Source organism: Schistocerca gregaria, chromosome 1 (assembly GCF_023897955.1).
Source record: "Schistocerca gregaria isolate iqSchGreg1 chromosome 1, iqSchGreg1.2, whole genome shotgun sequence".
Taxonomy (NCBI): domain Eukaryota; kingdom Metazoa; phylum Arthropoda; class Insecta; order Orthoptera; family Acrididae; genus Schistocerca; species Schistocerca gregaria.
Window position 1 is genome coordinate 1,206,032,398 of NC_064920.1, and position 14,380 is coordinate 1,206,046,777.

General features: G+C 46.0%; 1 protein-coding gene and 1 non-coding gene across 2 annotated transcripts in view; one reads left to right on the top strand and one right to left on the bottom strand.

The window, feature by feature from the left end:
* LOC126299008 (ras-GEF domain-containing family member 1B-like) overlaps positions 1-14,380 on the bottom strand; it is a 2,459,283-nt gene that overhangs the window by 659,520 nt on the left and 1,785,383 nt on the right. The gene's annotated exons all lie outside the window — the stretch shown is intronic.
* Positions 13,672-13,745, top strand: Trnat-ugu (transfer RNA threonine (anticodon UGU)). Its single transcript has one exon. It is a non-coding gene; the product is annotated as a tRNA-Thr (tRNA).

The following is a 14,380-nucleotide window of genomic DNA, read 5'->3' on the forward strand; positions in this document are numbered from 1 at the left end:
TGTTGTTGATCTCATTTTGTTAGTTACTGTTTGTTCGAGGAGGACGTCCCATGACGCTTGTTCAAGTTCAAAAATGGTTCAAATGGCTCTGAGCACTATGCGACTTAACTTCTGAGGCCATCAGTCACCTAGAACTTAGAACTAATTAAACCTAACTAACCTAAGGACAGCACACACATCCATGTCCGAGGCAGGATTCGAACCTGCGACGTAGCGGTCGCTCGGTTCCAGACTGTAGCGCCTAGAGCCGCACGGGCACTCCGGCCGACTGTTCAAGTACATCGTTGATCCATTAAGTCAGTTTTTTTTCTTTTTTTTTATTACAGAGGGCAGCTAACCCTCTGATGGAGGAGGAGCTGTGAACACGACATAATGCATTTATTGTATATACAAAACCAAACGTGTATTACAGGCCACTGAAGATACTTCGTAAATAACAGAAGCAAAACGCGTTTGTCAAAAAAACAGCTGCGTGTCAATTATTTGCAAAGACGGAACATACCTTTGAAAGTAGCCTGTTTAGGTTTTTATGTTGGTAACGTCACGTAGCGCTCTGTATGAAAATCACTGGCTGTGCTGTGTGCAGTCGATGGTTGTTTGGCATTGTTGGAATATTCGATATTGTAGTGTTGGGCATCTGGATGGGACGTTGCGCATCTGGATGTAACGTTGCGCAGTTGGAGGAGAGCCGCCAGCAGTGGTGGATGTGGGGAGAGAGATGGCAGAATTTTGAGAGCGGACGATCTGGACGGGTGTCCATCAGAAAGAGTAAATTTGTAATAATGGAAATCATGAACTGATTTTATATCTGGCAGTAGTGGCGCTCGCTGTATTGCAGTAGTTGGAATAAAGAAGATTTTTGTGAGGTAAGTGATTCATGAAGGGTATAGGCTATTGTTAGTCAGGGCCATTCTTTTGTAGAGATTATTGTAAGTCAGATTGCGTTGCGCTAAAAATATTGCGTGTGAGTTTGGTGTTGACCAGAATAAGTAAAGAGCGTAATGTCTGAGTACGTTCAGTTTTACTCAGCTGTTTGAAAATCAAATAATGTAAGAGGTTTATCTGCATAGTAATTCACTAATTTTTCTGAGAGGACGTTTCACCTTCACGAACCAATTACATGTGGTCTGCTAATTTTCGAGTTCATAACGAAATCATTTCGTGATAGAACTGTATTTAGCAGAAAAAAACTGAGGTCAGGAATGGATTCGGTGCCCAGATACCTTAATGGTAAGCTACTTCGTGGCAAAAAGTAATCAAAAAGTATCTTTTCGTTGTTGTGTGTAATTAACAGCTGAGACTTGGCATGACCAGAGATCATTGCGACCAAGACCGCCGATAAAACTGGATCCCCGCAACACCTCTGCGCGTGGCCCCCGGCTGTGTGAGGGTGGGTGTTTTCAGGGCGGTCCCCTGTGCCAGCAGCGGCGGATTTGCATCTTAATGCGCTGGCCGACTGCGCGGTCCACACGTCAGCGGCAGTGTCCAGCAGTTTTGCGGTGGCCGGCCCTCTTCTGGCATATTCGATGCCCGGCGCGCACAAAACCCGGCAAAAAAGTCACACGCGTATCTGCGCAAGCGCGCGGGGGCGTGTTTTCCACGGGCAGCCCATAACTACACCGCATTAATAAAGCGCGCCGCGCGCCGCCGCACAATAAACTGTGTAAATTAAATACCCTGTGAAAACACGGGGATTAAGCTGTTCGTTTCAATTTGGTGTATGTAATTAACCAGGCGTGTAAACCGAAATGGAAGAGCGCTCATTAATTCATTGGCATAACAGCACCGCTGCGTCCATCCCACGAGCTTTCAAATTTACTGTCTTTTTTTCCCGTTTCCTGTCCCAGATATTTTCGCACAGAGAAGACCGCTCGATAGTCGTATGCTTTAGTCAGCGCTTTTATCTATTAATAGGCACCACCCTGAGTATCGGGTACGGTACAGAAGCTTGGGAAAGCACGCCAAGTTCGGAAGGTTACAAGCCGTCTGGCTTGCCTCTTCTATTTGTACTGAATTTTTCTGCCGCTAGTCACTACTGGCGATAGGCAGACACTTAGGTTGTATCTACTTAAAGTCCCAATACGTTGATTTAGAACGGAAAAATGTATTTTTTTTTCAAATTTTAAGCGTCGTCGGTAAAGAGGCTAATTGTAGATAGGGTTCATAGAAGAGATAGAGAAGATCCAACGGAGAGCAGCGCGCTTCGTTATAGGATCATTTAGTAATCGCAAAAGCGTTACGAAGATGATAGATAAACTCCAGTGAAAGACTCTGCAGGAGAGACGCTAAGTAGCTCGGTACGGGCTTTTGTTGAAGTTTCGAGAACATACCTTCACCGAAGAGTCAAGCAGTATATTGCTCCCTCCTACGTATATCTCGCGAAGAGACCGTGAGGATAAAATCAGAGAGATTAGAGCCCACACAGAGGCATACCGACAATCCTTCTTTCCACGAACAATACGAGACTGGAATAGGAGGGATAACCGATAGAGGTACTCTGGGTACCCTCCGCCACATACCGTCAGGTGGGGTTGGGTTGTTTTTAGGGAAGAGACCAAACAGCGAAGTCATGGGTCTCATCGGATTAGGGAAGGATGCAAAAGGAAGTCGACCGTCCCCTTTGAAAGGAACCATCCCGGCATTTGACTGGAGCGATTTAGGCAAATCACGGAAAAGCTAAATCATGATGGCCGGACGCGGGATTGAACCGTCGTCCTCCCAAATGCGAGTCCAGTGTGGTAGCCACTGCGCCACCTCGCTCGGTACCCCGTCAGGTGGCTTGCGGAGTATGGATGTACATGTAGTTCCATTCTGTGAATACGTGAGCAATGCACTGCCCGGGCACTGCTCTGAATGCGGCAGATGTTTCGGGGAAACTCAAAGCTTTGTACGTGTAGTGACCACCGACCGAATTTCACGGACGTAGAGCTGTGCTGCGGATCGCGTTGGTGCTGTCTGTAGGTTCCCGCCCTCTATTGGAGGCCAGACGGTATCGTTTAGTTGGCAGGGTTGCTGTTGTTTGTCTTCTTCTCGTGTTGACTGGCGCCACTCGGTTTCGCAAGCGTTGCTCGTCCGCTAGTGGCAGCAGCGGCGGTTATCGATATGTAGCAACTGTTGCCCTATCTTTGGGGCGACGTCGTCGTTTTCCGTGTCGTGTGAGTGGGGCAGCTCGGTTGGGGAGCCAGGTCGGCGCAGTGCCAGAACACGCCGGGACCGCTGCCGGGCTGCCGGATGGAAGGTCTGTGGCCACGAGGGTGCACGACCTCGTCGTAAACCGGACCCAGGAAGCTTTAAGACGAGTGCATTTGGATTCAAGCAGAGAAACCTCCACCGCTGCGATACCTCGCGACTCTCCAGTGACGTGGGCTCGTGTTGCTGCTAGCAGTGTCGCCGGTGCGAAGAGCTGCGAGTGGAGTGCTTGGGGAAGGCGGATCTGATTACCTTTCCTCCGCTTCTTATTACTATTTACTAGGTTCAATTTGTTACAATTCATTACGTTCAACCAGCGGTAATTTTTCTCGGCTGGTGGCCGCTAACGCCCCAGTTACCTGCCCTGGTGGTTAGTGTACGTAAGTGCAGTGTACGTTTCCTCGCCTTGCCGTTGCTGTACGGTAAGGCGTGTAGTTTCGACAGATTTCTTGATTGTAGGTCGGTTGGTGCATCTTCTACTCTGGTGGTAGTGATTTCTTTGTCGTTCCGGGCGCTCTAAACACAGTAGCCGGTTCGGGCTTTGGCGTATTGTTCCATCGTTGCATTAGGGTTAACGGACGTCAGGTAGCTTCAGCAAGATTATCATTAGTCATTCGTTACACTGCCACTAGTCGCAGTTACCATCTTGTGAAGTGAATGCAACTCTTTTCTGCCTGTCTCATCGCTCGCCTAGGTAGGGTTGGAAGGTGACGGTTTGGATGTGAGTTCGCCGAACCAACGAATGTGAACTGCGAAACTACCTGAAATGTCTCGGGTTCCCGCAGAAACGTCAACACCTTCCACTTCTGCACAAGGGTCATTTGCATAGCTGTGACAAACTCTGACATTAGTGTCTGGAAAATCCATTCACGCAATGGTGCTACTTTTCTGGCAGCTGTGTTGGGAAATCATAGGTGGAAACATCAGTGGCAATGAAAGTTTAACTCAAATGTGAAGAGGAGCCCGGAGAGTCTAACGGTTAAGGGGACTCCTCGTGGTAGAAAGGCAGTCCGAGAAGTACGTGAATTTTCATTAGAGACAACACGTTTATTATATTGCAGATTTTGCATTTCTGATTGACTTTCCCTAGCACTACATGCCTCGCATCTTGATTCGTCCCCACAGATCCGTTCAGTTCATTTCGATGAGTCTAATTCAACTGATATTCTACGACTTTCCAATGCCACAGTATCGTAGAGGGAACAGGGCAGTAAAGAAGGTCCTCGGAGGGCTCTGACAGCCATCCGGAGCCTTCGCCGGATGAGCAACTTTTCATTTCTTGTCGGGGCGGAGGGCGCCTGCTGCGCGACCCTTTGTTTACGGAGGGACGGCGACCCCAGGAAATTTCATTAATCAGCGCGACGTCGGACGCGCCTGTTTCATTTCGCCAGCCGTGTGTTCCTCATCTCGCCTCACATGTTGTCCAGGAGCCGGAAACACGGCCGGCGGGCGGCAGATGCGGAAAAAAGTTTTAATTAAAGTCGTCGGCGCGGTGCCCTCTCTGAGGCTGCACTTAAATTAAGCAGCCATTGCTTACCCTAACAAGTGAGGAACGGCCGGCGCTGCGCCCCGACTGCCTAAAGAGGCGTCCTGGAGGCCGATGAAGAGCACACGCCTGCCCCACACCTGTACCTGCCTGCCTGCCTCTGAGAGCACATCGCAGGGTACTTCTTTTATTGAACCGTGCGTTTTTTCCATTTCCATTCCCTTCACGGACTCCGCGTGGAAAGAAGGGCTGCTCGAACGCGTCTCCGCCAGCTGTTATTTCCCTAATTTTTTCCTCACAATAGCCATGGGGTAAGTACGCAGGGGGCCGAAGGAAGGTTCTCGCTAGATGTGCGGCGTCTTTGTGTCAGCTGATGATTCCTCAACATTTCTGTAACACTACCGTGCCAGTGACCACTGCAGCCGAGGCGCCTCAAATTTGTTCCAGGATCGCATCACCCTAGCCTGATTGATAAATACCAGTTGGAAGGAATGACTTGCATGTAGAAGGCTCTTTACTGCATATTGCTACACATCTCTCGCGGACGTCGTCTGGCGAGGGTTGCACGCTGAGCCGCCATTTCCGCCACGCTTGTGCTCCCAGGTCCCCAGACCTGCGGGGTTGCCTGTAGTCACAGGTCTACCGCCGCCGTTCCGCCTCACTGTGGACGCTCGAGGACAACACCCGACGCAGTCGCTCACCACTTCTACGGATATCCTCTACAGTGCTCCTCACAATATCGTCTCTCCACTATACGTATTGTTGATGAATTACGGCCCACATGCCGAGCATTGTTATAAAGAATATCTTCTAAGTTAAAATCAACTGTTGTGCTAATTATTGCACTTGTATCATACGAGCAGCCATCTATTGGTCGTTTTGTTCACCTTTTTTGTTTCGATAAAACCCCACGTCATTTTAAGCGTATGTATCAATTTTTCCCACTCTATCTACATTATTCCGTGAAGTATGAATTTTTAAATGTTAACGGGCTTTTAGGTCACCCTGTAGGTTAGGAACATCTATCTTTTATCTGTGTAGGCATTTTGCAGAGAACCAAATAGACAGGCTGTTATGTCTCCGTTGCAGCTTGGTATAACAGTTATACGTTTCCTTTTTACTCACCGCTCTGCCAACACTTGCAGTCAGCAGGTGAATCCAAGGACACTTACCTGTAAAAGAGAAACAAAAACCTATTAGCATTTCTACAAGTCTAAATTCTCATATATTCTATGTGGATCCAAAAGCAATCTTAACAAATATTTGCCAGCGTATTTTTCCACTGATGTCAATCATTTTAAGTACAATGAAACCTAAACTTCCAGCGAGGAATTGAGAGATTGAGGATGAACACGAAAAATCTTACGTGCGGAAACAACTCTTAATATTTTATTTTAATGCTGTTTCTACTTACATACGTGCTCGTCATGTTCTCGGATTTCCTTTACAGCAACTTCACGTACCCCAGGAACTTGAAGATTAGTACAGAGATCCTCGTCACAGCTGCATCCATATTACCATGCACACCATCAGTTAAACAGTTTTGCGGTAGTACCACAGGCAGAACATCTAAGATGTCACACTCAGCCCGCATTTCCATCTCGCAGCAATTATAATACTATACTCATGAGAGCACTGGCCTCTTAGATGTTACGAACTGTGCCTATTTTTTGTTGTATACTGATAGTAAATTTAATAAGCTCTGAAAATTATACAACAGCATGTGATAGACAAATACGTTTGACAATGGCCAACATAACAAGCTATTCTGAAGTTTTCAGAATGATATTTTCTCTCTGCAGTCGAGTGTGCGCTGATGTGAAAATTCCTGGCAGGTTAAACTGTACGCCGGACCGAGACTCCAACTCGATACCTTTGCCTTTCACGGGCAGGTTCTCTGCCATCTCAACTACCAGAGCGATGATGTCAATTCCGTCAAGGGGTATGAGAATTTTTTACAAATTATTAGTACTGAATTTCTTCCCCACAGAATAGGCTCGGCCGTAAACCGAGCTTTATTAAGATACTTCTTGACCGGCACTGAATTCCATGTCGAATCGCTTACACAAATTCGACGACTGTCTGCAGACAGCTGGTTTTGGTTAGTCATCAAAATGTATATATTACAGGTTCAAAAAATTCAAATCGCTCTGAGCACTATGGGACTTAACATCTAAGGTCATCAGACCCCCAGAACTTAGAAGTACTTAAACCTAACTAACCTAAGGACATGACACACACCCATGCCCGAGGCAGGATTCGAACCTGCGACCGTAGAGGTTGCGCGGTTCCAGAATGTAGCACCTACAATCGCTCGGCCACTCCGGCCGGCAATATTACAGGTATTGGACACAGTTAAGAAAACACTTTATTTATGCTTTAATACATAATTTATTATACACTTCAGGCCACATTAACGATGGTAAACAAAGAAATAGAATAAACTGCCCACTGTTAGCGCTGAATGGAATCATGGATGCGCTAACGTGTGGTATCGCAGCCTTCCACAATACGGTTACCAAGACAGTCTGAATCTTTACAGGGATTCCATGAACAAGGGCTTCCAAACGTGCCAGAATCAAGATCCTCTTGTGGTTTTAGGTCCGGAGAACGTGGAGACAACGGAACAGGCCGTCCTCTTCCTTTCCACATTTTCACCTATTGTTCAGAAGCCGACGGACATTACCACTGGAGTGAAGCGCAGCTCCGACATTCGTCACGCTACATCGAAATGACCAGGGCACGTCTTTTAGCAGATCATGTGCAGTATTCTTCAATACGGCGTTGTTGGTTGATCTGTGTAATCATGAACAACGAAGAAAATAACTTGCAACACGGGAATGAATCGCTTCAACATCCATGTCCATAAAACGTATTTTCTTGTTGCGTAATACAGTATATAAACACGGTTGCAAAGTGAGTCAGATCCTGGGCTTGAGAGGGTGTCAGTTTAGACACTCATCAAGGTATCCAGGTGTTAGGTGTCCGTGTTGTCCCTAATCCGCCTTAAATCAAATGCCAAGATGCTTAACACGATCGATTGCCTTCCACATCCACACGACTTCGTCCTTAATCTGCCTCACTTCATCTTTTGTGCTCTGCCTGACACCAACCCCTTATGACAACAGGTAACTTTTCTTCTCCTTGTTCGGCGTTTTCCTATAGGAGTTCGCCACTTTCGACCTCCACAGGCGTCTTTCGTTCCATTCATCCGTTCCTAGGTGCCTACCTACCACTGCTCTCTGTACGCATTTTTCTCATCTTAGCGCTGGCCTTCCTTTCGTTTTTCTTCCCAGCGTCTCCCTGTTTAAAATCTTCGTTGCCCACTTGTGGTTAGGAATTTTCTATACGTGCACGAACCACTGAAGCTTACTTTCCGCCAAATGCTTATGTTATGGGGTACGTTACCTCCATTCACCTCCATATCTCGTTTCGCATCCTATCTTCACATCTTATCATATAGTCCATTTCCACTGTTCTAATTGTCTCCCTTAGTGTATGGCCGAATGTTATTATTCCAAATTATCCCATAAGAAAATTTAGTAGCTCTCTTCCGTACTGCTATTCGGAAACTAATATCCTTGACACATGTACCAGAGTTATCTATTATTCTTTACAAATATATGTAGCTTCTGCAGCATTTCATTTTTCATTACTCTGCGTCAATTTTCACCAAATCCTGTACCATACAAATACAGTTTGTCTTCTCCAGATTTATTCCCACACTCTATTTGCTGTACCCTCTTCGTGGCATTCTAAAACTTTGTTTTTGAGTTTTGTCAACGAAAATACTTCGGATAGCCTTGTTTCGCATTTTAATCGTTGCCTTTGTGTTGTATAACTTTTTAATTAGGTGAACCCATTTTCCTCTTACGTTTACTCTAGTCATTGCTTTCCATAATTTTAAACTAGTGACATTGTTATACGCTTTGCGCAAAGCGAGAATGGCCATGTATACGCTTTTATTTTTATTCCTGCATTTTTAAATTTGTGTCAGGCAGTGAGTGTTAAAAGACATTACCGTCTTTGCCTAAAACCACATTACTCTCCACTTAATACCGGAACACCCTTTTTATTTCCTTACTTAAAATACTGGAGAAAAGCATAGCTATTGCTGGGATAACATTTTTCGGCTATAATTTGTGCATAGCCCTTGGTCACCACTTTTTATATTGAGGAAATACATGCATTCTCTATGTGGATCTGCTCCAGTCTCTTTTTTCCTGAAAAATTTGCTTAAGAGTTCATTTATTGTACTGAAGCCCCGTGCCGCTCTGAAAACCGCTGATGTAGAACACTTTTCAATAATGAAGCCGTCATATACAGAGTGGTTGAAAATACGCGTTACAAAGTATTTGCCGCGCGGGATTAGCCGAGCGATCTAGGGCGCTGCAGTCATGGACTGTGCGGCTGGTCCCGTCGGAGGTTCGATTCCTCCCTCGGGCATGGGGGTGTGTGTTTGTCCTCAGGATAATTTAGGTTAAGTAGTGTGTAAGCTTAGCAGTTAAGTCCCATAAGATTTCACACACATTTGAACATGTTTTTGAACAAAGTGTTTGTCTAAGGTGGTTCAATGTATGCCGTAATTGAGTCTCCTTGAGATATTGTTGTATTGTAGCTCTGAAAATTCTGTAGCGCTCTTCCTGATGTATCAAATCACATTTCAGAAGGGAAGCGCTGACACTGAAACAGCGGTACTGAAAAACCATACATTCAAGCTTCTTCTCCACTTTACTGTTTGGTGAGCAGTCTGTGAACAATCCATTACTGGGCTGTTTTACGGAGGAACCTGTCACACAAGACAAACACAGAGAAGTCCTGGAACATGAATTTATAACTGCTGCACGCCGTCGTCGAATGCTCTGCAAGTACTGGTTCATGCAGGAAGGGGCATGTCGACACCGTACTGTACACGTTTTCCATTTTCTTCAGGAGACATTCAGACATCGGTTCGTGTCATGGACCTGGTGCGGAATGGCACACTTATAGTCACGATCTTAACCCGAGTGATTATTTGTTATGGGATTATCTAAGGGACAGGCTCATTAAAGATGTTTTGCAACACTCCAGGATCTTCGTACTGCGATTTCCATAGAGATTCGTGCTGCCGAAAATGATTTTCTTCAGACAGCCACCTCGGAACTCAGTTCGAGGCTCCAAAGACTCGCTGCTGCAGAGGAAAACCACTTTAAAAAGCTTCTGTACTAATCTCAGATTGTCTGCTATAATATAAACATGATAACAGGTATTTATCACCCCTTATTACGTTGCAGTACACAAAAACTGTGTAACATCTATTTTACGCTACCGAGTACTTGTCAACTCCCAATGTACTCTGTTTACATCATCTGCTCTTTCAACAGAGCAGTGTGGTGTATTTACTGATCAAATAAAACGCATCTAAACCCCCATATATTTATAAAGAATTTCATTCATTTGCTGTTGCGTTGGGTCCTGACAAGAGGCATACGAAAATACTCGCAACAGCGTGTAGTTTTTCTTTAATACTGGGCGCTAACTTTATCGCGGTGCAGGCTGGCTGTTTTAATTAAAGGCCAGAGAGGCGCCCCGCGCCGGGAGCCAAACCCGCAGCCCGCAGGGCCACCGCAGCAGTTGCCGATAATTTGCTAACGGCCGCGCTAAGCCGCGAGCGCATTAACATTTACGGGCCGTTGCGTGTTTTCGCTGGCCGTCCCCAATATTGCTCCAGAGTGAACCACCTAACCGCAGCGCCGCACTTCATTAGTCGCGAGCGCGCTCCACCGGTTTTCCTCAGGCCACACGAGTCTTTTGTGAGCATTTTGTTGGGGCACGAAGACCGTACCGTGTACAATGGCGCAGCCGTGTTCTTAATGCGCTTTTCAAAATAAATTCATTCGACAATTATTAACAACCACTGGATCACACCTCGGGACAAGCGGTCAACAATCACGCGATTCACTTTGGTGGTGATAGAACACTAATGGTATCCGGAGTCATACAGAAAATAGTATTTTTCGTGACTGTTAAAAAGAGGCATGGCAAGTGATTCCAGCTGACACGAAGAGTCGTTCGATAAGTACTGCAACGCGGTTGCTTCTTTCTCGACCAGTTTCGGTTGAAAAAACTGCAGAATTTGTTGTGGGACATCATGTAACATTCAGGTCTCAAGAACTTCGACAGGTTGCAGCGCAATACGTACTCTTCAAAATGGTGTCTGTGACGGAGGTGCGTTGCTAGGAGACATCTGGCATTGAGTTTCTTTTGGCGGCAGACCAGAGCATCGCAGATATTAATTGGTGCTTGCAGAACGTCTACAGAGACATGACAGTGAACAAAAGCACGGTGAATCGTTGGGCGAGGTGTCTGGCATCACTGTGTAAGTAGGCTGTTTAGGTTCTTATATTGGTAACGCCACCGCCACGTAGCGCTCTGTATGAATATCACTGGCTGTGCTGTGTGCAGTCTGTGGCTCGTTGGCATTGTTGGAATTTGCTATTGTAGTGTTGGGCTGTTGGCTGTTAACAGCGCGTAGCGTTGCGCAGTTGGAGGTGAGGCGCCAGCAGTGGTGGATGTGGGGAGAGAGATGGCAGAATTCTGAGAGCGGACGATCTGGACATGTGTCCATCAGAAAGAGTAAATTTGTAATATTGGATATCATGAACTGATATATATATGATGAGTTTGGAACATTATTAAGGTAAATACATTGTTAGTTCTCTATCAATATCTTTCATTTGCTAACTATGCCTATCAGTAGTTAGTGCCTTCAGTAGTTTGAATCTTTTATTTAGCTGGCAGTATTGGCGCTCGCTGTATCGCAGTAGTTCGAATAACTAAGATTTTTGTGGGGTTAGTGATTCATGAAAGGTATAGGTTATTCTTAGTCAGGGCCATTCTTTCGTAGGGATTTTTGAAAGTCAGATTGCGTTGCGCTAAAAATATTGTGTGTCAATTTAAGCACAGTCATTGATAATTTTTCTAAGGGGACGTTTCAACTGCAACGAGGTCGCCCATATCTGTAAACATCACGCGTGCCGGCGGCCTCTCACAAAAATGGTTCAAATGTCTTGAGCACTGTGGGACTTAACTTCTGACGTCATCAGTCCCCTAGAACTTAGAACTACTTAAACCTAACTAACCTAAGGACATGACACACATCCATGCCCGAGGCAGGATTCGAACCGGGCGCGCGGTTCCAGACTGTAACGCCCAGAACCGCTCTGCCCCTCCGGCCGGCTGGCCCCCTGCAATGTTGGAACTTCAGCGTGTTAGTGGCGACGAAAATGCAAACTAACTTCTTCTTCCCCATGGCAACGCAAGACCTCAGACAAGTCTGTTCACTCGAGAGGAGCTCACAAAACGTTATTGAGCAGCTCTTCGTCATTTACCCTACAGTGCGGATCTTGCAACTTACGACTTCTAGCTGTTCGGCCCAAAGGAGGACGCACTCTGCAGGAAGCAGTACGTGGATGATGGGGAGGTTGCTGATGCAGCAAGATGTTGCCTCCAACGTCGACCAATGGAGTGGTACCATGTCGGTATAGAAGGCCTCCTTGTAAGGCGTCGTAACGAAAAACAGGATTTTGTAGCCAAAAGAGTGGGCGATAATATGGTGTATTGCAATTCTGAATAAAGCCAACTGTCTTTCAGAAAAAATGTCTTGCGTTACTTACTGGATGCCACTCGTACTTTTTAGAGTCCGAGTGAATTTTCGGCCATTGTCTTTGATCCCTCTTACCTCTTCTAAAGTTTTCGGTTCAGTATTGGGCGACGTCAGTAGTTGAATTGTTCCAGACACAAATCTTCGAGAGAGCACTGGTAAGGATTAGTAGGGCAATATAATGGGGTTGCCGCAATCGCACAATATGTCACTATGATATTTTAGCCTCTACGTTGATAGTTCTATCTTCACTGGTGCTACACCTGTTCGTAGTTTGCTGAATGCCCTTAAAGTTTCCCACTCAATTTGGGCAACTACTGGCTTTATTTGATGTAATGTCTACAAGTTCGACAGGTACACGTAACGTTTCCTGAACGTTAATCCTACTGGAAACTTGCTCCATGCACTCTACGTTACATATTTTTTCATCAAGGGTCTGTTCTGTGGATTCTGTTACTGAGAGCCAAATACACAGATCAGGGAAACCCGCTGCTCTACAGGTGTAGCCTTCATAAATCCATTTGTTAAACGGAATGTTCCATTGAGGATGACATTTACTTTTTCTGTGTGGTCAAATCTATTCCGGACTGGGCAAGTGTACTCTGCAGTGGAAAAGCAAAGAGCGCTATAAATCAGAAGCATTCGCTCCCCACCTTACTTCACTATCAACTTTTTGGTCATTTTTTTCCGTCAATGCTTATTTGCTTCAAAATTCGTGGAGGTATGTTCCGTCTATAGAACTAATTGAAGGCAGTTCGACTGTTGCTATTCGGAAATATAGCATATGGCAGTAAATAAATTGCCCTCATTTAGATACCATGTGATCAAAACTATGCGGAAACCTGGCTGAAAACGACTTACAAGTTAATGGTGCCCTCAATTGGTAATGCCGGAGTTCATAATGTTGTTGGCCCATCCTTAGCCTTGATGACAGCTTCCACTCTCGCAGGCATACGTTCAGTCATGTGCTGGAAGGTTTCTTGGTGAAAGGCAGCCCATTCTTCACGAAGTGCTGCACTGGGGAGAGCTATCGATGTCGGTCGGTGAGGCCTGGCACGAAGTCGGCGTTCCAGAACATCCCAAAGGTGTGTTATACGATTCAAGTCAGGAATGTAGAGGCCAGTCCATTATGAAGATAGTTAAAGGCTACCCGGCCTTTGACCTTCGTCTGTGCGAATGTGCACAGGTTGCCCGAACTCCTACGGGAATCATCACCTTAGTGTGCGCAAGTAATAAGTGGATGGGCGAATATCTATTAGGTACCTTACGTATGTAAATTGTGAACAGTTGGGAATATGGGTCTCGCAGGAGACGTGCAAGGGTCAAGTCCCTGCAGTAGCGCTATTCGTCTGTGTCCTCGGTGGCTCAGATGGATAGAGCGCCTGTCATGTAAGCAGGAGATCCCGGGTTCGAGTCCCGGTCGGGGCACACATGTTCAGCTGTCCCCATCGAGGTATATCAACAACACCTGTCGGCAGCTGAGGGTTTCAATTAATTATCATTTACTATTCCAAACACTTCCAAACGGACCTCTCCCCGCCCTTCCTCCTTCCCTTTCCCACCCAGGGGTACGTCTCCCTCCACAAGATCAGCGGCTAGAAGTCCACGCAAAGTAACGTGGCACCCTTGCAGAAACGCTTTCTCGTCGCGGGCGCTGGGCGGTTCCATTCTGTTGTCCCGAAGGGGCGACCGCGTCTGTTGGCTGTCACTTACCGACAGGCGCACTTCGAGCGTTCTCGTTTCCATCTCTTTACTACACAGCATGGCACGTCTTTGGCCACAACAGGTACAAAGGATGTTCTAAACCAGGCACATGTGATTATAAGCTACGCCATTAATTTTTTGTCTTAGGAAATAAATGAGGAAGTAATAAAAATTTCATTAACAATTGTATCGAGAATGTTGCAGGATCATGGAAAAGACTAAAAGGGAGGGGGAAAAAATTTGTTACGAGTACTTCTCAAGACTTCACTACATGAGAAAGATGTGGAATAAGAAGAAGAAAGTTTTCCTCTTCTTCAGGCAAATTGCCTGTTATAGTACGCCATCTCTTGTATGGTCTT